Raw genomic sequence first — 25,048 nt, forward strand, 5'->3', positions numbered from 1 at the left:
CAACCAGATCCCCTCTCAGTCTTCTAAACTCAAGGGTACACAAGCCCAGTCGCTCCAGTCTTTCAGTGTAAGGTAATCCCGCCATTCCAGGAATTGACCTCGTGAACCTACGCTGCATTCCCTCAATAGCCAGAATGTCTCTCCTCAAATTTGGAGACCAGAACTGCACACAGTACTCCAGGTGTGGTCTCACCAGGGCCCTGTACAGCTGCAGAAGGACCTCTTTGCTTCTATACTCAATCCCTCTTGTTATGAAGGCCAGCATGCTATTAGCCTTCTTCACTACCTGCTGTACCTGCATGCTTACCTTCATTGAGTGGTGTACAAGAACCCCCAGATCTCTCTGTACTGCCCCTTTACCTAAATTGATTCCACTTAGGTGGTAATCTGCCTTCCTGTTCTTGCCACCAAAGTGGATAAGGATCCATTTATCCACGTGAAAGTGCATCTGCCATGCATCTGAGCACTCACCTAACTTGTCCAGGTCACCCTGTAATCTCCTAAGATCCTCATCACATTTCACCCTGCCACCCAGCTGATGAAATTTGCGAATGTTATTGCTAATACCATCTTGTATATCCTGAAGATAGATTGTAAAAAGCTGCGGTCCCAGTACTGATCCGTGCAGTACCCCACTGGTCAGTGCCCGGCATTCCGAAATGGAGGGGTGGAGGAGTGTGGAAGGATGAGAGAATGCAGGCTGCGGCCCTATGAAGCAGGGGGAGGGCTTGCAGTTGGCCTGTGTGGGGATGTGGGAGACTACAGGAGCCTGGTGGGCAAGGGCTGGCTGAAAGGCAGCTGGAGGGACGGAGGGAGGGAAGCACGCACGGAGGAGGAAGAGCAAAGAGAAAAGAGAAAAAAAAGCCAAAGGGGATAAAGAGAAAGAGCAAGAAAGAAAATGTGGCTGGCCAGCACGCCTTGAAGTAGGGAGAAAAGGCAGGGGCCAGCGCCTACGGCCATACTAGTCTGAAAACGCCCGATCTCGTCTGATCTCGGAAGCTAAGCAGACTCAGGCCTGGTTAGTACTTGGATGGGAGACCGCCTGGGAATACCAGGTGCAGTAGGCTTTTTCCGCCAGCAGTGGCTGCTCAAGTCACCCCTCTGCACTTGTCTTGTGCCAGGCAATGGAGCGGCAGGTTATTTTTGCTGCTGCTGCTGTGCCTGGCATCAGTCTCCTGCAGGCACGAGACACGGAGGGGAGGAGAGCGGAGCGCTGCCAAAATCAGCAAGAAAGGCGGAAAGAAAGGGATTGGGGCTGCACGCTGTCTGCGGGTGGCAGTCAGGAAAGGCGGACAATAGACAATAGGTGCAGGAGTTGGCCATTCTGCCCTTCCAGCCTGCACCACCATTCAATATGATCATGGCTGATCATCCTTAATCAGTATCCTGTTCCTGCCTTATCTCCATAACCCTTGATTCCACTATCCTTGAGAGCTCTATCCAACTCTTTCTTAAATGAATCCAGAGACTGGGCCTCCACTGCCCTCTGGGGCAGAGCATTCCACACAGCCACCACTCTCTGGGTGAAGAAGTTTCTCCTCATCTCTGTCCTAAATGGTCTACCCCGTATTTTTAAGCTGTGTCCTCTGTTTCGGCACTCACCCCGCAGCGGAAACATGTTGCCTGCCGCCAGAGTGTCCAATCCTTTGATCATCTTATATGTCTCAACCAGATCCCCTCTCAGTCTTCTAAACTCAAGGGTACACAAGCCCAGTCGCTCCAGTCTTTCAGTGTAAGGTAATCCCGCCATTCCAGGAATTGACCTCGTGAACCTACGCTGCATTCCCTCAATAGCCAGAATGTCTCTCCTCAAATTTGGAGACCAGAACTGCACACAGTACTCCAGGTGTGGTCTCACCAGGGCCCTGTACAGCTGCAGAAGGACCTCTTTGCTTCTATACTCAATCCCTCTTGTTATGAAGGCCAGCATGCTATTAGCCTTCTTCACTACCTGCTGTACCTGCATGCTTACCTTCATTGAGTGGTGTACAAGAACCCCCAGATCTCTCTGTACTGCCCCTTTACCTAAATTGATTCCACTTAGGTGGTAATCTGCCTTCCTGTTCTTGCCACCAAAGTGGATAAGGATCCATTTATCCACGTGAAAGTGCATCTGCCATGCATCTGAGCACTCACCTAACTTGTCCAGGTCACCCTGTAATCTCCTAAGATCCTCATCACATTTCACCCTGCCACCCAGCTGATGAAATTTGCGAATGTTATTGCTAATACCATCTTGTATATCCTGAAGATAGATTGTAAAAAGCTGCGGTCCCAGTACTGATCCGTGCAGTACCCCACTGGTCAGTGCCCGGCATTCCGAAATGGAGGGGTGGAGGAGTGTGGAAGGATGAGAGAATGCAGGCTGCGGCCCTATGAAGCAGGGGGAGGGCTTGCAGTTGGCCTGTGTGGGGATGTGGGAGACTACAGGAGCCTGGTGGGCAAGGGCTGGCTGAAAGGCAGCTGGAGGGACGGAGGGAGGGAAGCACGCACGGAGGAGGAAGAGCAAAGAGAAAAGAGAAAAAAAAGCCAAAGGGGATAAAGAGAAAGAGCAAGAAAGAAAATGTGGCTGGACAGCACGCCTTGAAGTATGGAGAAAAGGCAGGGGCCAGCGCCTACGGCCATACTAGTCTGAAAACGCCCGATCTCGTCTGATCTCGGAAGCTAAGCAGACTCAGGCCTGGTTAGTACTTGGATGGGAGACCGCCTGGGAATACCAGGTGCAGTAGGCTTTTTCCGCCAGCAGTGGCTGCTCAAGTCACCCCTCTGCACTTGTCTTGTGCCAGGCAATGGAGCGGCAGGTTATTTTTGCTGCTGCTGCTGTGCCTGGCATCAGTCTCCTGCAGGCACGAGACACGGAGGGGAGGAGAGCGGAGCGCTGCCAAAATCAGCAAGAAAGGCGGAAAGAAAGGGATTGGGGCTGCACGCTGTCTGCGGGTGGCAGTCAGGAAAGGCGGACAATAGACAATAGGTGCAGGAGTTGGCCATTCTGCCCTTCCAGCCTGCACCACCATTCAATATGATCATGGCTGATCATCCTTAATCAGTATCCTGTTCCTGCCTTATCTCCATAACCCTTGATTCCACTATCCTTGAGAGCTCTATCCAACTCTTTCTTAAATGAATCCAGAGACTGGGCCTCCACTGCCCTCTGGGGCAGAGCATTCCACACAGCCACCACTCTCTGGGTGAAGAAGTTTCTCCTCATCTCTGTCCTAAATGGTCTACCCCGTATTTTTAAGCTGTGTCCTCTGTTTCGGCACTCACCCCGCAGCGGAAACATGTTGCCTGCCGCCAGAGTGTCCAATCCTTTGATCATCTTATATGTCTCAACCAGATCCCCTCTCAGTCTTCTAAACTCAAGGGTACACGAGCCCAGTCGCTCCAGTCTTTCAGTGTAAGGTAATCCCGCCATTCCAGGAATTGACCTCGTGAACCTACGCTGCATTCCCTCAATAGCCAGAATGTCTCTCCTCAAATTTGGAGACCAGAACTGCACACAGTACTCCAGGTGTGGTCTCACCAGGGCCCTGTACAGCTGCAGAAGGACCTCTTTGCTTCTATACTCAATCCCTCTTGTTATGAAGGCCAGCATGCTATTAGCCTTCTTCACTACTTGCTGTACCTGCATGCTTACCTTCATTGAGTGGTGTACAAGAACCCCCAGATCTCTCTGTACTGCCCCTTTACCTAAATTGATTCCACTTAGGTGGTAATCTGCCTTCCTGTTCTTGCCACCAAAGTGGATAAGGATCCATTTCTCCACGTGAAAGTGCATCTGCCATGCATCTGAGCACTCACCTAACTTGTCCAGGTCACCCTGTAATCTCCTAACATCCTCATCACATTTCACCCTGCCACCCAGCTGATGAAATTTGCGAATGTTATTGCTAATACCATCTTGTATATCCTGAAGATAGATTGTAAAAAGCTGCGGTCCCAGTACTGATCGGTGCGGTACCCCACTGGTCAGTGCCTGGCATTCCGAAATGGAGGGGTGGAGGAGTGTGGAAGGATGAGAGAATGCAGGCTGCGGCCCTATGAAGCAGGGGGAGGGCTTGCAGTTGGCCTGTGTGGGGATGTGGGAGACTACAGGAGCCTGGTGGGCAAGGGCTGGCTGAAAGGCAGCTGGAGGGACGGAGGGAGGGAAGCACCCACGGAGGAGGAAGAGCAAAGAGAAAAGAGAAAAAAAAGCCAAAGGGGATAAAGAGAAAGAGCAAGAAAGAAAATGTGGCTGGCCAGCACGCCTTGAAGTAGGGAGAAAAGGCAGGGGCCAGCGCCTACGGCCATACTAGTCTGAAAACGCCCGATCTCGTCTGATCTCGGAAGCTAAGCAGACTCAGGCCTGGTTAGTACTTGGATGGGAGACCGCCTGGGAATACCAGGTGCAGTAGGCTTTTTCCGCCAGCAGTGGCTGCTCAAGTCACCCCTCTGCACTTGTCTTGTGCCAGGCAATGGAGCGGCAGGTTATTTTTGCTGCTGCTGCTGTGCCTGGCATCAGTCTCCTGCAGGCACGAGACACGGAGGGGAGGAGAGCGGAGCGCTGCCAAAATCAGCAAGAAAGGCGGAAAGAAAGGGATTGGGGCTGCACGCTGTCTGCGGGTGGCAGTCAGGAAAGGCGGACAATAGACAATAGGTGCAGGAGTTGGCCATTCTGCCCTTCCAGCCTGCACCACCATTCAATATGATCATGGCTGATCATCCTTAATCAGTATCCTGTTCCTGCCTTATCTCCATAACCCTTGATTCCACTATCCTTGAGAGCTCTATCCAACTCTTTCTTAAATGAATCCAGAGACTGGGCCTCCACTGCCCTCTGGGGCAGAGCATTCCACACAGCCACCACTCTCTGGGTGAAGAAGTTTCTCCTCATCTCTGTCCTAAATGGTCTACCCCGTATTTTTAAGCTGTGTCCTCTGTTTCGGCACTCACCCCGCAGCGGAAACATGTTGCCTGCCGCCAGAGTGTCCAATCCTTTGATCATCTTATATGTCTCAACCAGATCCCCTCTCAGTCTTCTAAACTCAAGGGTACACAAGCCCAGTCGCTCCAGTCTTTCAGTGTAAGGTAATCCCGCCATTCCAGGAATTGACCTCGTGAACCTACGCTGCATTCCCTCAATAGCCAGAATGTCTCTCCTCAAATTTGGAGACCAGAACTGCACACAGTACTCCAGGTGTGGTCTCACCAGGGCCCTGTACAGCTGCAGAAGGACCTCTTTGCTTCTATACTCAATCCCTCTTGTTATGAAGGCCAGCATGCTATTAGCCTTCTTCACTACTTGCTGTACCTGCATGCTTACCTTCATTGAGTGGTGTACAAGAACCCCCAGATCTCTCTGTACTGCCCCTTTACCTAAATTGATTCCACTTAGGTGGTAATCTGCCTTCCTGTTCTTGCCACCAAAGTGGATAAGGATCCATTTATCCACGTGAAAGTGCATCTGCCATGCATCTGAGCACTCACCTAACTTGTCCAGGTCACCCTGTAATCTCCTAAGATCCTCATCACATTTCACCCTGCCACCCAGCTGATGAAATTTGCGAATGTTATTGCTAATACCATCTTGTATATCCTGAAGATAGATTGTAAAAAGCTGCGGTCCCAGTACTGATCCGTGCGGTACCCCACTGGTCAGTGCCCGGCATTCCGAAATGGAGGGGTGGAGGAGTGTGGAAGGATGAGAGAATGCAGGCTGCGGCCCTATGAAGCAGGGGGAGGGCTTGCAGTTGGCCTGTGTGGGGATGTGGGAGACTACAGGAGCCTGGTGGGCAAGGGCTGGCTGAAAGGCAGCTGGAGGGACGGAGGGAGGGAAGCACGCACGGAGGAGGAAGAGCAAAGAGAAAAGAGAAAAAAAAGCCAAAGGGGATAAAGAGAAAGAGCAAGAAAGAAAATGTGGCTGGCCAGCACGCCTTGAAGTAGGGAGAAAAGGCAGGGGCCAGCGCCTACGGCCATACTAGTCTGAAAACGCCCGATCTCGTCTGATCTCGGAAGCTAAGCAGACTCAGGCCTGGTTAGTACTTGGATGGGAGACCGCCTGGGAATACCAGGTGCAGTAGGCTTTTTCCGCCAGCAGTGGCTGCTCAAGTCACCCCTCTGCACTTGTCTTGTGCCAGGCAATGGAGCGGCAGGTTATTTTTGCTGCTGCTGCTGTGCCTGGCATCAGTCTCCTGCAGGCACGAGACACGGAGGGGAGGAGAGCGGAGCGCTGCCAAAATCAGCAAGAAAGGCGGAAAGAAAGGGATTGGGGCTGCACGCTGTCTGCGGGTGGCAGTCAGGAAAGGCGGACAATAGACAATAGGTGCAGGAGTTGGCCATTCTGCCCTTCCAGCCTGCACCACCATTCAATATGATCATGGCTGATCATCCTTAATCAGTATCCTGTTCCTGCCTTATCTCCATAACCCTTGATTCCACTATCCTTGAGAGCTCTATCCAACTCTTTCTTAAATGAATCCAGAGACTGGGCCTCCACTGCCCTCTGGGGCAGAGCATTCCACACAGCCACCACTCTCTGGGTGAAGAAGTTTCTCCTCATCTCTGTCCTAAATGGTCTACCCCGTATTTTTAAGCTGTGTCCTCTGTTTCGGCACTCACCCCGCAGCGGAAACATGTTGCCTGCCGCCAGAGTGTCCAATCCTTTGATCATCTTATATGTCTCAACCAGATCCCCTCTCAGTCTTCTAAACTCAAGGGTACACAAGCCCAGTCGCTCCAGTCTTTCAGTGTAAGGTAATCCCGCCATTCCAGGAATTGACCTCGTGAACCTACGCTGCATTCCCTCAATAGCCAGAATGTCTCTCCTCAAATTTGGAGACCAGAACTGCACACAGTACTCCAGGTGTGGTCTCACCAGGGCCCTGTACAGCTGCAGAAGGACCTCTTTGCTTCTATACTCAATCCCTCTTGTTATGAAGGCCAGCATGCTATTAGCCTTCTTCACTACTTGCTGTACCTGCATGCTTACCTTCATTGAGTGGTGTACAAGAACCCCCAGATCTCTCTGTACTGCCCCTTTACCTAAATTGATTCCACTTAGGTGGTAATCTGCCTTCCTGTTCTTGCCACCAAAGTGGATAAGGATCCATTTCTCCACGTGAAAGTGCATCTGCCATGCATCTGAGCACTCACCTAACTTGTCCAGGTCACCCTGTAATCTCCTAACATCCTCATCACATTTCACCCTGCCACCCAGCTGATGAAATTTGCGAATGTTATTGCTAATACCATCTTGTATATCCTGAAGATAGATTGTAAAAAGCTGCGGTCCCAGTACTGATCGGTGCGGTACCCCACTGGTCAGTGCCTGGCATTCCGAAATGGAGGGGTGGAGGAGTGTGGAAGGATGAGAGAATGCAGGCTGCGGCCCTATGAAGCAGGGGGAGGGCTTGCAGTTGGCCTGTGTGGGGATGTGGGAGACTACAGGAGCCTGGTGGGCAAGGGCTGGCTGAAAGGCAGCTGGAGGGACGGAGGGAGGGAAGCACCCACGGAGGAGGAAGAGCAAAGAGAAAAGAGAAAAAAAAGCCAAAGGGGATAAAGAGAAAGAGCAAGAAAGAAAATGTGGCTGGCCAGCACGCCTTGAAGTAGGGAGAAAAGGCAGGGGCCAGCGCCTACGGCCATACTAGTCTGAAAACGCCCGATCTCGTCTGATCTCGGAAGCTAAGCAGACTCAGGCCTGGTTAGTACTTGGATGGGAGACCGCCTGGGAATACCAGGTGCAGTAGGCTTTTTCCGCCAGCAGTGGCTGCTCAAGTCACCCCTCTGCACTTGTCTTGTGCCAGGCAATGGAGCGGCAGGTTATTTTTGCTGCTGCTGCTGTGCCTGGCATCAGTCTCCTGCAGGCACGAGACACGGAGGGGAGGAGAGCGGAGCGCTGCCAAAATCAGCAAGAAAGGCGGAAAGAAAGGGATTGGGGCTGCACGCTGTCTGCGGGTGGCAGTCAGGAAAGGCGGACAATAGACAATAGGTGCAGGAGTTGGCCATTCTGCCCTTCCAGCCTGCACCACCATTCAATATGATCATGGCTGATCATCCTTAATCAGTATCCTGTTCCTGCCTTATCTCCATAACCCTTGATTCCACTATCCTTGAGAGCTCTATCCAACTCTTTCTTAAATGAATCCAGAGACTGGGCCTCCACTGCCCTCTGGGGCAGAGCATTCCACACAGCCACCACTCTCTGGGTGAAGAAGTTTCTCCTCATCTCTGTCCTAAATGGTCTACCCCGTATTTTTAAGCTGTGTCCTCTGTTTCGGCACTCACCCCGCAGCGGAAACATGTTGCCTGCCGCCAGAGTGTCCAATCCTTTGATCATCTTATATGTCTCAACCAGATCCCCTCTCAGTCTTCTAAACTCAAGGGTACACAAGCCCAGTCGCTCCAGTCTTTCAGTGTAAGGTAATCCCGCCATTCCAGGAATTGACCTCGTGAACCTACGCTGCATTCCCTCAATAGCCAGAATGTCTCTCCTCAAATTTGGAGACCAGAACTGCACACAGTACTCCAGGTGTGGTCTCACCAGGGCCCTGTACAGCTGCAGAAGGACCTCTTTGCTTCTATACTCAATCCCTCTTGTTATGAAGGCCAGCATGCTATTAGCCTTCTTCACTACTTGCTGTACCTGCATGCTTACCTTCATTGAGTGGTGTACAAGAACCCCCAGATCTCTCTGTACTGCCCCTTTACCTAAATTGATTCCACTTAGGTGGTAATCTGCCTTCCTGTTCTTGCCACCAAAGTGGATAAGGATCCATTTATCCACGTGAAAGTGCATCTGCCATGCATCTGAGCACTCACCTAACTTGTCCAGGTCACCCTGTAATCTCCTAAGATCCTCATCACATTTCACCCTGCCACCCAGCTGATGAAATTTGCGAATGTTATTGCTAATACCATCTTGTATATCCTGAAGATAGATTGTAAAAAGCTGCGGTCCCAGTACTGATCCGTGCGGTACCCCACTGGTCAGTGCCCGGCATTCCGAAATGGAGGGGTGGAGGAGTGTGGAAGGATGAGAGAATGCAGGCTGCGGCCCTATGAAGCAGGGGGAGGGCTTGCAGTTGGCCTGTGTGGGGATGTGGGAGACTACAGGAGCCTGGTGGGCAAGGGCTGGCTGAAAGGCAGCTGGAGGGACGGAGGGAGGGAAGCACGCACGGAGGAGGAAGAGCAAAGAGAAAAGAGAAAAAAAAGCCAAAGGGGATAAAGAGAAAGAGCAAGAAAGAAAATGTGGCTGGCCAGCACGCCTTGAAGTAGGGAGAAAAGGCAGGGCCCAGCGCCTACGGCCATACTAGTCTGAAAACGCCCGATCTCGTCTGATCTCGGAAGCTAAGCAGACTCAGGCCTGGTTAGTACTTGGATGGGAGACCGCCTGGCAATACCAGGTGCAGTAGGCTTTTTCCGCCAGCAGTGGCTGCTCAAGTCACCCCTCTGCACTTGTCTTGTGCCAGGCAATGGAGCGGCAGGTTATTTTTGCTGCTGCTGCTGTGCCTGGCATCAGTCTCCTGCAGGCACGAGACACGGAGGGGAGGAGAGCGGAGCGCTGCCAAAATCAGCAAGAAAGGCGGAAAGAAAGGGATTGGGGCTGCACGCTGTCTGCGGGTGGCAGTCAGGAAAGGCGGACAATAGACAATAGGTGCAGGAGTTGGCCATTCTGCCCTTCCAGCCTGCACCACCATTCAATATGATCATGGCTGATCATCCTTAATCAGTATCCTGTTCCTGCCTTATCTCCATAACCCTTGATTCCACTATCCTTGAGAGCTCTATCCAACTCTTTCTTAAATGAATCCAGAGACTGGGCCTCCACTGCCCTCTGGGGCAGAGCATTCCACACAGCCACCACTCTCTGGGTGAAGAAGTTTCTCCTCATCTCTGTCCTAAATGGTCTACCCCGTATTTTTAAGCTGTGTCCTCTGTTTCGGCACTCACCCCGCAGCGGAAACATGTTGCCTGCCGCCAGAGTGTCCAATCCTTTGATCATCTTATATGTCTCAACCAGATCCCCTCTCAGTCTTCTAAACTCAAGGGTACACAAGCCCAGTCGCTCCAGTCTTTCAGTGTAAGGTAATCCCGCCATTCCAGGAATTGACCTCGTGAACCTACGCTGCATTCCCTCAATAGCCAGAATGTCTCTCCTCAAATTTGGAGACCAGAACTGCACACAGTACTCCAGGTGTGGTCTCACCAGGGCCCTGTACAGCTGCAGAAGGACCTCTTTGCTTCTATACTCAATCCCTCTTGTTATGAAGGCCAGCATGCTATTAGCCTTCTTCACTACCTGCTGTACCTGCATGCTTACCTTCATTGAGTGGTGTACAAGAACCCCCAGATCTCTCTGTACTGCCCCTTTACCTAAATTGATTCCACTTAGGTGGTAATCTGCCTTCCTGTTCTTGCCACCAAAGTGGATAAGGATCCATTTATCCACGTGAAAGTGCATCTGCCATGCATCTGAGCACTCACCTAACTTGTCCAGGTCACCCTGTAATCTCCTAAGATCCTCATCACATTTCACCCTGCCACCCAGCTGATGAAATTTGCGAATGTTATTGCTAATACCATCTTGTATATCCTGAAGATAGATTGTAAAAAGCTGCGGTCCCAGTACTGATCCGTGCGGTACCCCACTGGTCAGTGCCCGGCATTCCGAAATGGAGGGGTGGAGGAGTGTGGAAGGATGAGAGAATGCAGGCTGCGGCCCTATGAAGCAGGGGGAGGGCTTGCAGTTGGCCTGTGTGGGGATGTGGGAGACTACAGGAGCCTGGTGGGCAAGGGCTGGCTGAAAGGCAGCTGGAGGGACGGAGGGAGGGAAGCACCCACGGAGGAGGAAGAGCAAAGAGAAAAGAGAAAAAAAAGCCAAAGGGGATAAAGAGAAAGAGCAAGAAAGAAAATGTGGCTGGCCAGCACGCCTTGAAGTAGGGAGAAAAGGCAGGGGCCAGCGCCTACGGCCATACTAGTCTGAAAACGCCCGATCTCGTCTGATCTCGGAAGCTAAGCAGACTCAGGCCTGGTTAGTACTTGGATGGGAGACCGCCTGGGAATACCAGGTGCAGTAGGCTTTTTCCGCCAGCAGTGGCTGCTCAAGTCACCCCTCTGCACTTGTCTTGTGCCAGGCAATGGAGCGGCAGGTTATTTTTGCTGCTGCTGCTGCTGTGCCTGGCATCAGTCTCCTGCAGGCACGAGACACGGAGGGGAGGAGAGCGGAGCGCTGCCAAAATCAGCAAGAAAGGCGGAAAGAAAGGGATTGGGGCTGCACGCTGTCTGCGGGTGGCAGTCAGGAAAGGCGGACAATAGACAATAGGTGCAGGAGTTGGCCATTCTGCCCTTCCAGCCTGCACCACCATTCAATATGATCATGGCTGATCATCCTTAATCAGTATCCTGTTCCTGCCTTATCTCCATAACCCTTGATTCCACTATCCTTGAGAGCTCTATCCAACTCTTTCTTAAATGAATCCAGAGACTGGGCCTCCACTGCCCTCTGGGGCAGAGCATTCCACACAGCCACCACTCTCTGGGTGAAGAAGTTTCTCCTCATCTCTGTCCTAAATGGTCTACCCCGTATTTTTAAGCTGTGTCCTCTGTTTCGGCACTCACCCCGCAGCGGAAACATGTTGCCTGCCGCCAGAGTGTCCAATCCTTTGATCATCTTATATGTCTCAACCAGATCCCCTCTCAGTCTTCTAAACTCAAGGGTACACAAGCCCAGTCGCTCCAGTCTTTCAGTGTAAGGTAATCCCGCCATTCCAGGAATTGACCTCGTGAACCTACGCTGCATTCCCTCAATAGCCAGAATGTCTCTCCTCAAATTTGGAGACCAGAACTGCACACAGTACTCCAGGTGTGGTCTCACCAGGGCCCTGTACAGCTGCAGAAGGACCTCTTTGCTTCTATACTCAATCCCTCTTGTTATGAAGGCCAGCATGCTATTAGCCTTCTTCACTACCTGCTGTACCTGCATGCTTACCTTCATTGAGTGGTGTACAAGAACCCCCAGATCTCTCTGTACTGCCCCTTTACCTAAATTGATTCCACTTAGGTGGTAATCTGCCTTCCTGTTCTTGCCACCAAAGTGGATAAGGATCCATTTATCCACGTGAAAGTGCATCTGCCATGCATCTGAGCACTCACCTAACTTGTCCAGGTCACCCTGTAATCTCCTAACATCCTCATCACATTTCACCCTGCCACCCAGCTGATGAAATTTGCGAATGTTATTGCTAATACCATCTTGTATATCCTGAAGATAGATTGTAAAAAGCTGCGGTCCCAGTACTGATCGGTGCGGTACCCCACTGGTCAGTGCCTGGCATTCCGAAATGGAGGGGTGGAGGAGTGTGGAAGGATGAGAGAATGCAGGCTGCGGCCCTATGAAGCAGGGGGAGGGCTTGCAGTTGGCCTGTGTGGGGATGTGGGAGACTACAGGAGCCTGGTGGGCAAGGGCTGGCTGAAAGGCAGCTGGAGGGACGGAGGGAGGGAAGCACGCACGGAGGAGGAAGAGCAAAGAGAAAAGAGAAAAAAAAGCCAAAGGGGATAAAGAGAAAGAGCAAGAAAGAAAATGTGGCTGGCCAGCACGCCTTGAAGTAGGGAGAAAAGGCAGGGGCCAGCGCCTACGGCCATACTAGTCTGAAAACGTCTGATCTCGGAAGCTAAGTAGACTCAGGCCTGGTTAGTACTTGGATGGGAGACCGCCTGGGAATACCAGGTGCAGTAGGCTTTTTCCGCCAGCAGTGGCTGCTCAAGTCACCCCTCTGCACTTGTCTTGTGCCAGGCAATGGAGCGGCAGGTTATTTTTGCTGCTGCTGCTGTGCCTGGCATCAGTCTCCTGCAGGCACGAGACACGGAGGGGAGGAGAGCGGAGCGCTGCCAAAATCAGCAAGAAAGGCGGAAAGAAAGGGATTGGGGCTGCACGCTGTCTGCGGGTGGCAGTCAGGAAAGGCGGACAATAGACAATAGGTGCAGGAGTTGGCCATTCTGCCCTTCCAGCCTGCACCACCATTCAATATGATCATGGCTGATCATCCTTAATCAGTATCCTGTTCCTGCCTTATCTCCATAACCCTTGATTCCACTATCCTTGAGAGCTCTATCCAACTCTTTCTTAAATGAATCCAGAGACTGGGCCTCCACTGCCCTCTGGGGCAGAGCATTCCACACAGCCACCACTCTCTGGGTGAAGAAGTTTCTCCTCATCTCTGTCCTAAATGGTCTACCCCGTATTTTTAAGCTGTGTCCTCTGTTTCGGCACTCACCCCGCAGCGGAAACATGTTGCCTGCCGCCAGAGTGTCCAATCCTTTGATCATCTTATATGTCTCAACCAGATCCCCTCTCAGTCTTCTAAACTCAAGGGTACACGAGCCCAGTCGCTCCAGTCTTTCAGTGTAAGGTAATCCCGCCATTCCAGGAATTGACCTCGTGAACCTACGCTGCATTCCCTCAATAGCCAGAATGTCTCTCCTCAAATTTGGAGACCAGAACTGCACACAGTACTCCAGGTGTGGTCTCACCAGGGCCCTGTACAGCTGCAGAAGGACCTCTTTGCTTCTATACTCAATCCCTCTTGTTATGAAGGCCAGCATGCTATTAGCCTTCTTCACTACTTGCTGTACCTGCATGCTTACCTTCATTGAGTGGTGTACAAGAACCCCCAGATCTCTCTGTACTGCCCCTTTACCTAAATTGATTCCACTTAGGTGGTAATCTGCCTTCCTGTTCTTGCCACCAAAGTGGATAAGGATCCATTTATCCACGTGAAAGTGCATCTGCCATGCATCTGAGCACTCACCTAACTTGTCCAGGTCACCCTGTAATCTCCTAACATCCTCATCACATTTCACCCTGCCACCCAGCTGATGAAATTTGCGAATGTTATTGCTAATACCATCTTGTATATCCTGAAGATAGATTGTAAAAAGCTGCGGTCCCAGTACTGATCGGTGCGGTACCCCACTGGTCAGTGCCTGGCATTCCGAAATGGAGGGGTGGAGGAGTGTGGAAGGATGAGAGAATGCAGGCTGCGGCCCTATGAAGCAGGGGGAGGGCTTGCAGTTGGCCTGTGTGGGGATGTGGGAGACTACAGGAGCCTGGTGGGCAAGGGCTGGCTGAAAGGCAGCTGGAGGGACGGAGGGAGGGAAGCACCCACGGAGGAGGAAGAGCAAAGAGAAAAGAGAAAAAAAAGCCAAAGGGGATAAAGAGAAAGAGCAAGAAAGAAAATGTGGCTGGCCAGCACGCCTTGAAGTAGGGAGAAAAGGCAGGGGCCAGCGCCTACGGCCATACTAGTCTGAAAACGCCCGATCTCGTCTGATCTCGGAAGCTAAGCAGACTCAGGCCTGGTTAGTACTTGGATGGGAAACCGCCTGGGAATACCAGGTGCAGTAGGCTTTTTCCGCCAGCAGTGGCTGCTCAAGTCACCCCTCTGCACTTGTCTTGTGCCAGGCAATGGAGCGGCAGGTTATTTTTGCTGCTGCTGCTGCTGTGCCTGGCATCAGTCTCCTGCAGGCACGAGACACGGAGGGGAGGAGAGCGGAGCGCTGCCAAAATCAGCAAGAAAGGCGGAAAGAAAGGGATTGGGGCTGCACGCTGTCTGCGGGTGGCAGTCAGGAAAGGCGGACAATAGACAATAGGTGCAGGAGTTGGCCATTCTGCCCTTCCAGCCTGCACCACCATTCAATATGATCATGGCTGATCATCCTTAATCAGTATCCTGTTCCTGCCTTATCTCCATAACCCTTGATTCCACTATCCTTGAGAGCTCTATCCAACTCTTTCTTAAATGAATCCAGAGACTGGGCCTCCACTGCCCTCTGGGGCAGAGCATTCCACACAGCCACCACTCTCTGGGTGAAGAAGTTTCTCCTCATCTCTGTCCTAAATGGTCTACCCCGTATTTTTAAGCTGTGTCCTCTGTTTCGGCACTCACCCCGCAGCGGAAACATGTTGCCTGCCGCCAGAGTGTCCAATCCTTTGATCATCTTATATGTCTCAACCAGATCCCCTCTCAGTCTTCTAAACTCAAGGGTACACGAGCCCAGTCGCTCCAGTCTTTCAGTGTAAGGTAATCCCGCCATTCCAGGAATTGACCTCGTGAACCTACGCTGCATTCCCTCAATAGCCAGAATGTCTCTCCTCAAATTTGGAGACCAGAACTGCACACAGTACTCCAGGTGTGGTCTCACCAGGGCCCTGTACAGCTGCAGAAGGACCTCTTTGCTTCTATACTCAATCCCTCTTGTTATGAAGGCCAGCATGCTATTAGCCTTCTTCACTACCTGCTGTACCTGCATGCTTACCTTCATTGAGTGGTGTACAAGAACCCCCAGATCTCTCTGTACTGCCCCTTTACCTAAATTGATTCCACTTAGGTGGTAATCTGCCTTCCTGTTCTTGCCACCAAAGTGGATAAGGATCCATTTATCCACGTGAAAGTGCATCTGCCATGCATCTGAGCACTCACCTAACTTGTCCAGGTCACCCTGTAATCTCCTAAGATCCTCATCACATTTCACCCTGCCACCCAGCTGATGAAATTTGCGAATGTTATTGCTAATACCATCTTGTATATCCTGAAGATAGATTGTAAAAAGCTGCGGTCCCAGTACTGATCGGTGCGGTACCCCACTGGTCAGTGCCTGGCATTCCGAAATGGAGGGGTGGAGGAGTGTGGAAGGATGAGAGAATGCAGGCTGCGGCCCTATGAAGCAGGGGGAGGGCTTGCAGTTGGCCTGTGTGGGGATGTGGGAGACTACAGGAGCCTGGTGGGCAAGGGCTGGCTGAAAGGCAGCTGGAGGGACGGAGGGAGGGAAGCACGCACGGAGGAGGAAGAGCAAAGAGAAAAGAGAAAAAAAAGCCAAAGGGGATAAAGAGAAAGAGCAAGAAAGAAAATGTGGCTGGCCAGCACGCCTTGAAGTAGGGAGAAAAGGCAGGGGCCAGCGCCTACGGCCATACTAGTCTGAAAACGCCCGATCTCGTCTGATCTCGGAAGCTAAGCAGACTCAGGCCTGGTTAGTACTTGGATGGGAGACCGCCTGGGAATACCAGGTGCAGTAGGCTTTTTCCGCCAGCAGTGGCTGCTCAAGTCACCCCTCTGCACTTGTCTTGTGCCAGGCAATGGAGCGGCAGGTTATTTTTGCTGCTGCTGCTGCTGTGCCTGGCATCAGTCTCCTGCAGGCACGAGACACGGAGGGGAGGAGAGCGGAGCGCTGCCAAAATCAGCAAGAAAGGCGGAAAGAAAGGGATTGGGGCTGCACGCTGTCTGCGGGTGGCAGTCAGGAAAGGCGGACAATAGACAATAGGTGCAGGAGTTGGCCATTCTGCCCTTCCAGCCTGCACCACCATTCAATATGATCATGGCTGATCATCCTTAATCAGTATCCTGTTCCTGCCTTATCTCCATAACCCTTGATTCCACTATCCTTGAGAACTCTATCCAACTCTTTCTTAAATGAATCCAGAGACTGGGCCTCCACTGCCCTCTGGGGCAGAGCATTCCACACAGCCACCACTCTCTGGGTGAAGAAGTTTCTCCTCATCTCTGTCCTAAATGGTCTACCCCGTATTTTTAAGCTGTGTCCTCTGTTTCGGCACTCACCCCGCAGCGGAAACATGTTGCCTGCCGCCAGAGTGTCCAATCCTTTGATCATCTTATATGTCTCAACCAGATCCCCTCTCAGTCTTCTAAACTCAAGGGTACACAAGCCCAGTCGCTCCAGTCTTTCAGTGTAAGGTAATCCCGCCATTCCAGGAATTGACCTCGTGAACCTACGCTGCATTCCCTCAATAGCCAGAATGTCTCTCCTCAAATTTGGAGACCAGAACTGCACACAGTACTCCAGGTGTGGTCTCACCAGGGCCCTGTACAGCTGCAGAAGGACCTCTTTGCTTCTATACTCAATCCCTCTTGTTATGAAGGCCAGCATGCTATTAGCCTTCTTCACTACCTGCTGTACCTGCATGCTTACCTTCATTGAGTGGTGTACAAGAACCCCCAGATCTCTCTGTACTGCCCCTTTACCTAAATTGATTCCACTTAGGTGGTAATCTGCCTTCCTGTTCTTGCCACCAAAGTGGATAAGGATCCATTTATCCACGTGAAAGTGCATCTGCCATGCATCTGAGCACTCACCTAACTTGTCCAGGTCACCCTGTAATCTCCTAACATCCTCATCACATTTCACCCTGCCACCCAGCTGATGAAATTTGCGAATGTTATTGCTAATACCATCTTGTATATCCTGAAGATAGATTGTAAAAAGCTGCGGTCCCAGTACTGATCCGTGCGGTACCCCACTGGTCAGTGCCCGGCATTCCGAAATGGAGGGGTGGAGGAGTGTGGAAGGATGAGAGAATGCAGGCTGCGGCCCTATGAAGCAGGGGGAGGGCTTGCAGTTGGCCTGTGTGGGGATGTGGGAGACTACAGGAGCCTGGTGGGCAAGGGCTGGCTGAAAGGCAGCTGGAGGGACGGAGGGAGGGAAGCACGCACGGAGGAGGAAGAGCAAAGAGAAAAGAGAAAAAAAAGCCAAAGGGGATAAAGAGAAAGAGCAAGAAAGAAAATGTGGCTGGCCAGCACGCCTTGAAGTAGGGAGAAAAGGCAGGGGCCAGCGCCTATGGCCATACTAGTCTGAAAACGCCCGATCTCGTCTGATCTCGGAAGCTAAGCAGACTCAGGCCTGGTTAGTACTTGGATGGGAGACCGCCTGGGAATACCAGGTGCAGTAGGCTTTTTCCGCCAGCAGTGGCTGCTCAAGTCACCCCTCTGCACTTGTCTTGTGCCAGGCAATGGAGCGGCAGGTTATTTTTGCTGCTGCTGCTGTGCCTGGCATCAGTCTCCTGCAGGCACGAGACACGGAGGGGAGGAGAGCGGAGCGCTGCCAAAATCAGCAAGAAAGGCGGAAAGAAAGGGATTGGGGCTGCACGCTGTCTGCGGGTGGCAGTCAGGAAAGGCGGACAATAGACAATAGGTGCAGGAGTTGGCCATTCTGCCCTTCCAGCCTGCACCACCATTCAATATGATCATGGCTGATCATCCTTAATCAGTATCCTGTTCCTGCCTTATCTCCATAACCCTTGATTCCACTATCCTTGAGAGCTCTATCCAACTCTTTCTTAAATGAATCCAGAGACTGGGCCTCCACTGCCCTCTGGGGCAGAGCATTCCACACAGCCACCACTCTCTGGGTGAAGAAGTTTCTCCTCATCTCTGTCCTAAATGGTCTACCCCGTATTTTTAAGCTGTGTCCTCTGTTTCGGCACTCACCCCGCAGCGGAAACATGTTGCCTGCCGCCAGAGTGTCCAATCCTTTGATCATCTTATATGTCTCAACCAGATCCCCTCTCAGTCTTCTAAACTCAAGGGTACACAAGCCCAGTCGCTCCAGTCTTTCAGTGTAAGGTAATCCCGCCATTCCAGGAATTGACCTCGTGAACCTACGCTGCATTCCCTCAATAGCCAGAATGTCTCTCCTCAAATTTGGAGACCAGAACTGCACACAGTACTCCAGGTGTGGTCTCACCAGGGCCCTGTACAGCTGCAGAAGGACCTCTTTGCTTCTATACTCAATCCCTCTTGTTATGAAGGCCAGCATGCTATTAGCCTTCTTCACTACCTGCTGTACCTGCATGCTTACCTTCATTGAGTGGTGTACAAGAACCCCCAGATCTCTCTGTACTGCCCCTTTACCTAAATTGATTCCACTTAGGTGGTAATCTGCCTTCCTGTTCTTGCCACCAAAGTGGATAAGGATCCATTTATCCACGTGAAAGTGCATCTGCCATGCATCTGAGCACTCACCTAACTTGTCCAGGTCACCCTGTAATCTCCTAAGATCCTCATCACATTTCACCCTGCCACCCAGCTGATGAAATTTGCGAATGTTATTGCTAATACCATCTTGTATATCCTGAAGATAGATTGTAAAAAGCTGCGGTCCCAGTACTGATCGGTGCGGTACCCCACTGGTCAGTGCCCGGCATTCCGAAATGGAGGGGTGGAGGAGTGTGGAAGGATGAGAGAATGCAGGCTGCGGCCCTATGAAGCAGGGGGAGGGCTTGCAGTTGGCCTGTGTGGGGATGTGGGAGACTACAGGAGCCTGGTGGGCAAGGGCTGGCTGAAAGGCAGCTGGAGGGACGGAGGGAGGGAAGCACGCACGGAGGAGGAAGAGCAAAGAGAAAAGAGAAAAAAAAGCCAAAGGGGATAAAGAGAAAGAGCAAGAAAGAAAATGTGGCTGGCCAGCACGCCTTGAAGTAGGGAGAAAAGGCAGGGGCCAGCGCCTACGGCCATACTAGTCTGAAAACGCCCGATCTCGTCTGATCTGGGAAGCTAAGCAGACTCAGGCCTGGTTAGTACTTGGATGGGAGACCGCCTGGGAATACCAGGTGCAGTAGGCTTTTTCCGCCAGCAGTGGCTGCTCAAGTCACCCCTCTGCACTTGTCTTGTGCCAGGCAATGGAGCGGCAGGTTATTTTTGCTGCTGCTGCTGCTGTGCCTGGCATCAGTCTCCTGCAGGCACGAGACACGGAGGGGAGGAGAGCGGAGCGCTGCCAAAATCAGCAAGAAAGGCGGAAAGAAAGGGATTGGGGCTGCACGCTGTCTGCGGGTGGCAGTCAGGAAAGGCGGACAATAGACAATAGGTGCAGGAGTTGGCCATTCTGCCCTTCCAGCCTGCACCACCATTCAATATGATCATGGCTGATCATCCTTAATCAGTATCCTGTTCCTGCCTTATCTCCATAACCCTTGATTCCACTATCCTTGAGAGCTCTATCCAACTCTTTCTTAAATGAATCCAGAGACTGGGCCTCCACTGCCCTCTGGGGCAGAGCATTCCACACAGCCACCACTCTCTGGGTGAAGAAGTTTCTCCTCATCTCTGTCCTAAATGGTCTACCCCGTATTTTTAAGCTGTGTCCTCTGTTTCGGCACTCACCCCGCAGCGGAAACATGTTGCCTGCCGCCAGAGTGTCCAATCCTTTGATCATCTTATATGTCTCAACCAGATCCCCTCTCAGTCTTCTAAACTCAAGGGTACACGAGCCCAGTCGCTCCAGTCTTTCAGTGTAAGGTAATCCCGCCATTCCAGGAATTGACCTCGTGAACCTACGCTGCATTCCCTCAATAGCCAGAATGTCTCTCCTCAAATTTGGAGACCAGAACTGCACACAGTACTCCAGGTGTGGTCTCACCAGGGCCCTGTACAGCTGCAGAAGGACCTCTTTGCTTCTATACTCAATCCCTCTTGTTATGAAGGCCAGCATGCTATTAGCCTTCTTCACTACCTGCTGTACCTGCATGCTTACCTTCATTGAGTGGTGTACAAGAACCCCCAGATCTCTCTGTACTGCCCCTTTACCTAAATTGATTCCACTTAGGTGGTAATCTGCCTTCCTGTTCTTGCCACCAAAGTGGATAAGGATCCATTTATCCACGTGAAAGTGCATCTGCCATGCATCTGAGCACTCACCTAACTTGTCCAGGTCACCCTGTAATCTCCTAAGATCCTCATCACATTTCACCCTGCCACCCAGCTGATGAAATTTGCGAATGTTATTGCTAATACCATCTTGTATATCCTGAAGATAGATTGTAAAAAGCTGCGGTCCCAGTACTGATCCGTGCGGTACCCCACTGGTCAGTGCCTGGCATTCCGAAATGGAGGGGTGGAGGAGTGTGGAAGGATGAGAGAATGCAGGCTGCGGCCCTATGAAGCAGGGGGAGGGCTTGCAGTTGGCCTGTGTGGGGATGTGGGAGACTACAGGAGCCTGGTGGGCAAGGGCTGGCTGAAAGGCAGCTGGAGGGACGGAGGGAGGGAAGCACGCACGGAGGAGGAAGAGCAAAGAGAAAAGAGAAAAAAAAGCCAAAGGGGATAAAGAGAAAGAGCAAGAAAGAAAATGTGGCTGGCCAGCACGCCTTGAAGTAGGGAGAAAAGGAAGGGGCCAGCGCCTACGGCCATACTAGTCTGAAAACGCCCGATCTCGTGTGATCTCGGAAGCTAAGCAAACTCAGGCCTGGTTAGTACTTGGATGGGAGACCGCCTGGGAATACCAGGTGCAGTAGGCTTTTTCCGCCAGCAGTGGCTGCTCAAGTCACCCCTCTGCACTTGTCTTGTGCCAGGCAATGGAGCGGCAGGTTATTTTTGCTGCTGCTGCTGTGCCTGGCATCAGTCTCCTGCAGGCACGAGACACGGAGGGGAGGAGAGCGGAGCGCTGCCAAAATCAGCAAGAAAGGCGGAAAGAAAGGGATTGGGGCTGCACGCTGTCTGCGGGTGGCAGTCAGGAAAGGCGGACAATAGACAATAGGTGCAGGAGTTCTATAAACAGGTGGGACCTCTATAAACAGGATGGTCTACACCTGAACCTGAGGGGAACCAGTATCCTTGGGGGGAGGTTTGCTAGTGCTCTTGGGGGGGGTTTAAACTAACTCGGCAGGGGCATGGGAACCCAGATTGTAGCTTCAGGGTGCAGGGCCTGGAGTGTAGGGAGGTGAGGAACATGGCATCAATTTCCAAGGAGGGTGCCTGTAAACAGGGAAGTTGTTTGAAGTGTGTATACTTCAATGCAAGAAGTATACGAAATAAGGTAGGTGAACTTGCAGCGTGGGTTGGTACCTGGGACTTCGATGTTGTGGCTATTACGGAGACATGGCTAGAACAGGGACAGGATTGGCTGTTGCAGGTTCCGGGATTTAAATGTTTTAGTAGGTTTAGAGGTGGGGGTAAAAGAGGGGGAGGTGTGGCATTGCTTGTCAAAGATAGTATTACAGCGGTGGAAAGGACGATGGATGAGGACTTGCCATCTGAGGTAGTTTGGGCTGAGGTTAGGAATAGGAAAGGTGAGGTCACCTTGTTAGGAGTCTTTTACAGGCCTCCTAATAGTCCTAGAATCATTGAAGAAAGGATTGGGAAGGTGATTCAGGAGATGAGTGACAGTAATAGGGTGGTTGTTATGGGGGACTTTAACTTTCCTGATATTGATTGGGAAAGCTATAGCTCAAGTTCGTTAGATGGGTCAGTGTTTGTTCAATGTGTGCAGGAGAGTTTCCTGACACAATATGTAGACAGGCCAACAAGAGGTGAGGCCATACTGGATTTGGTTCTGGGTAACGAACCAGGCCAGGTGTTAGAATTAGAGGTAGGTGAGCACTTTGGGGATAGTGACCATAATTCGGTGATTTTTACTCTCGTGATGGAGAGGGATAAGTGTGTACTACAGGGCAAGAATTATAGCTGGGGTAAGGGAAATTATGATGCGGTGAGGCATGACTTAGGATGTGTGGCTTGGAAAAGTAGACTCCAAGGCAAGAGTGTAAATGATATGTGGAACTTGTTCAAGGGGCAACTATTGAGTGTCCTTGATAATTATGTACCTGTCAGGCAGGTAGGAAAGGGTCGTGCGAGGGAGCCGTGGTTTAATAAGGAATTGGAATCCCTTGTTAAATGGAAGAGGGCGGCCTATCTCAAGATGAGACGTGAAGGTTCAATTGGGGCGATTGAGAGTTATAGGGTAGCCAGGAAGGACCTGAAGAGAGAGCTAAAAGCAGCAAGGAGGGGACACGAAAGGTCCTTAGTAGATAGGATTAGGGAAAACCCTAAGGCTTTCTATAGGTATGTTAGGAATAAAAGAATGACTAGGGTAGGAATAGGTCCAGTCAAGGATAGTAGGGGGAAGTTGCGTGTGGAGGCGGAAGAGATTGGGGAGACACTGAATGAATACTTTTCTTCAGTATTCACTCAGGAACAGGGCATTGTTGTCGATGAGAATACTGAGGCACAAATAAGTAGAATGGATGGCTTTGAGGTATGTAGAGAAGAGGTGTTGGAAATCCTGGAAAAGGTGAAAATAGATAAGTCCCCTGGGCCTGATGGCATTTATCCTAGGATTCTCTGGGAAGCAAGGGAGGAGATTGCAGAGCCATTGGCCTTGATTTTTATGTCCTCTTTGTCTACAGGAGTAGTCCCAGAAGACTGGAGGATAGCAAATGTGGTTCCCTTGTTCAAAAAGGGGAGTAGGGATAGCCCTAGTAACTATAGGCCGGTGAGTCTCACTTCTGTTGTGGGCAAAGTCTTAGAGAGAATTGTAAGGGATAGGATTTATGTACATCTAGATAGGAATAATGTGATCAAGGATAGTCAGCATGGTTTTGTGAAGGGCAAGTCGTGCCTCACAAACCTTATTGAATTCTTTGAAAAGGTGACGAAGGAGGTTGATGAGGGGAAAGCGGTAGATGTGGTATATATGGATTTTAGTAAGGCGTTCGATAAGGTTCCCCATGGTAGGCTACTGCAGAAAATACGGAGATATGGCATTGAGGGTGAGTTGGAGGTTTGGATTAGGAGTTGGCTGGCTGGAAGAACACAGAGGGTAGTAGTTGATGGCAAAGTTTCTTCATGGAGTGCCGTCACTAGCGGTGTTCCGCAAGGATCTGTTTTGGGACCATTGCTGTTTGTCATTTTTATAAATGACCTGGAAGAGGGGTTAGAAGGTTGGGTGAGCAAGTTTGCGGATGACACGAAAGTCGGAGGAGTTGTTGACAGTGAGGAAGCATGTGGCAGGTTACAGCAGGATATAGAGAAGCTGCAGAGCTGGGCAGAAAGGTGGCAGATGGAATTCAATGTAGCTAAGTGCGAGGTGATTCACTTTGGGAAGAATAACAAAAAGATGGGGTACTGGGCTAATGGTCGGATACTTGGTAGTGTGAATGAGCAGAGGGATCTTGGTGTCTATGTACACAGATCTCTGAAAGTTGCCACCCAGGTAAATAGTGCGGTGAGGAAGGCATATGGCGTACTGGCTTTTATTGGTAGAGGAATTGAGTTCCGGAGTCCTGAGGTCATGATGCAGTTGTATAAGACTCTGGTACGGCCGCATCTGGAATATTGTGTGCAGTTTTGGTCGCCATACTATAGGAAGGATGTGGAGGCATTGGAACGGGTGCAGAGGAGGTTTACCAGGATGTTGCCTGGTATGAAAGGAAAATCGTATGAGGAAAGACTGAGGCACTTGGGGCTGTTTTCACTAGAGAAAAGAAGGTTTAGGGGTGACTTGATTGAGGTGTACAAGATGATTAGGGGGTTAGATAGGGTCGACAGTATGAACCTTTTCCCGCGAATTGAGTCGGGTATTACAAGGGGGCATAGCTTTAAATTAAGGGGGGGTAGATATAGGACTGATGTTAGGGGTAGGTTCTTCACTCAGCGAGTCGTTAGTTCATGGAATGCCCTGCCAGTAACAGTGGTGGACTCTCCCTCTTTATGGGCATTTAAGAGGGCATTGGATAGGTATATGGAGGATAGTGGGTTAGTGTAGTTTAGGTGGGCTTGGATCGGCGCAACATCGAGGGCCCAAGGGCCTGTACTGCGCTGTATTCTTCTATGTTCTATGTTCTATGAGTTGGCCATTCTGCCCTTCCAGCCTGCACCACCATTCAATATGATCATGGCTGATCATCCTTAATCAGTATCCTGTTCCTGCCTTATCTCCATAACCCTTGATTCCACTATCCTTGAGAGCTCTATCCAACTCTTTCTTAAATGAATCCAGAGACTGGGCCTCCACTGCCCTCTGGGGCAGAGCATTCCACACAGCCACCACTCTCTGGGTGAAGAAGTTTCTCCTCATCTCTGTCCTAAATGGTCTACCCCGTATTTTTAAGCTGTGTCCTCTGTTTCGGCACTCACCCCGCAGCGGAAACATGTTGCCTGCCGCCAGAGTGTCCAATCCTTTGATCATCTTATATGTCTCAACCAGATCCCCTCTCAGTCTTCTAAACTCAAGGGTACACAAGCCCAGTCGCTCCAGTCTTTCAGTGTAAGGTAATCCCGCCATTCCAGGAATTGACCTCGTGAACCTACGCTGCATTCCCTCAATAGCCAGAATGTCTCTCCTCAAATTTGGAGACCAGAACTGCACACAGTACTCCAGGTGTGGTCTCACCAGGGCCCTGTACAGCTGCAGAAGGACCTCTTTGCTTCTATACTCAATCCCTCTTGTTATGAAGGCCAGCATGCTATTAGCCTTCTTCACTACCTGCTGTACCTGCATGCTTACCTTCATTGAGTGG

At 51.1% G+C, this 25,048-nt stretch overlaps 12 non-coding genes and 1 pseudogene across 12 annotated transcripts; all 13 read left to right on the top strand.

Annotated features, from left to right (window-relative positions):
- The first annotated feature begins 948 nt into the window (after positions 1–948).
- LOC148150756 (5S ribosomal RNA) lies at positions 949–1,067 on the top strand. Its single transcript, XR_015755843.1, has one exon. It is a non-coding gene; the product is annotated as a 5S ribosomal RNA (ribosomal RNA).
- A 1,546-nt stretch (positions 1,068–2,613) lies between these two features.
- On the top strand, positions 2,614–2,732 carry LOC148150757 (5S ribosomal RNA). Its single transcript, XR_015755854.1, has one exon. It is a non-coding gene; the product is annotated as a 5S ribosomal RNA (ribosomal RNA).
- A 1,546-nt stretch (positions 2,733–4,278) lies between these two features.
- On the top strand, positions 4,279–4,397 carry LOC148150758 (5S ribosomal RNA). Its single transcript, XR_015755876.1, has one exon. It is a non-coding gene; the product is annotated as a 5S ribosomal RNA (ribosomal RNA).
- Positions 4,398–5,943: 1,546 nt separating this feature from the next.
- LOC148150759 (5S ribosomal RNA) lies at positions 5,944–6,062 on the top strand. Its single transcript, XR_015755926.1, has one exon. It is a non-coding gene; the product is annotated as a 5S ribosomal RNA (ribosomal RNA).
- Positions 6,063–7,608: 1,546 nt separating this feature from the next.
- On the top strand, positions 7,609–7,727 carry LOC148150760 (5S ribosomal RNA). Its single transcript, XR_015755965.1, has one exon. It is a non-coding gene; the product is annotated as a 5S ribosomal RNA (ribosomal RNA).
- A 1,546-nt stretch (positions 7,728–9,273) lies between these two features.
- On the top strand, positions 9,274–9,392 carry LOC148150761 (5S ribosomal RNA). The gene has a single exon (XR_015755861.1). It is a non-coding gene; the product is annotated as a 5S ribosomal RNA (ribosomal RNA).
- A 1,546-nt stretch (positions 9,393–10,938) lies between these two features.
- LOC148150762 (5S ribosomal RNA) lies at positions 10,939–11,057 on the top strand. The gene has a single exon (XR_015756019.1). It is a non-coding gene; the product is annotated as a 5S ribosomal RNA (ribosomal RNA).
- Positions 11,058–12,606: 1,549 nt separating this feature from the next.
- Positions 12,607–12,715, top strand: LOC148150763 (5S ribosomal RNA; annotated as a pseudogene).
- Positions 12,716–14,261: 1,546 nt separating this feature from the next.
- On the top strand, positions 14,262–14,380 carry LOC148150764 (5S ribosomal RNA). Its single transcript, XR_015756690.1, has one exon. It is a non-coding gene; the product is annotated as a 5S ribosomal RNA (ribosomal RNA).
- Positions 14,381–15,929: 1,549 nt separating this feature from the next.
- On the top strand, positions 15,930–16,048 carry LOC148150765 (5S ribosomal RNA). Its single transcript, XR_015756107.1, has one exon. It is a non-coding gene; the product is annotated as a 5S ribosomal RNA (ribosomal RNA).
- A 1,549-nt stretch (positions 16,049–17,597) lies between these two features.
- LOC148150766 (5S ribosomal RNA) lies at positions 17,598–17,716 on the top strand. Its single transcript, XR_015756678.1, has one exon. It is a non-coding gene; the product is annotated as a 5S ribosomal RNA (ribosomal RNA).
- A 1,546-nt stretch (positions 17,717–19,262) lies between these two features.
- On the top strand, positions 19,263–19,381 carry LOC148150767 (5S ribosomal RNA). The gene has a single exon (XR_015756255.1). It is a non-coding gene; the product is annotated as a 5S ribosomal RNA (ribosomal RNA).
- A 1,549-nt stretch (positions 19,382–20,930) lies between these two features.
- Positions 20,931–21,049, top strand: LOC148150768 (5S ribosomal RNA). The gene has a single exon (XR_015755964.1). It is a non-coding gene; the product is annotated as a 5S ribosomal RNA (ribosomal RNA).
- The last annotated feature ends 3,999 nt before the right edge of the window (positions 21,050–25,048 follow it).

This window comes from Chiloscyllium plagiosum, unplaced genomic scaffold (genome assembly GCF_037043375.1).
Source record: "Chiloscyllium plagiosum isolate Xiang-an unplaced genomic scaffold, Cpla_swu_hap1 HiC_scaffold_3, whole genome shotgun sequence".
Classification (NCBI taxonomy): Eukaryota; Metazoa; Chordata; class Chondrichthyes; order Orectolobiformes; family Hemiscylliidae; genus Chiloscyllium; species Chiloscyllium plagiosum.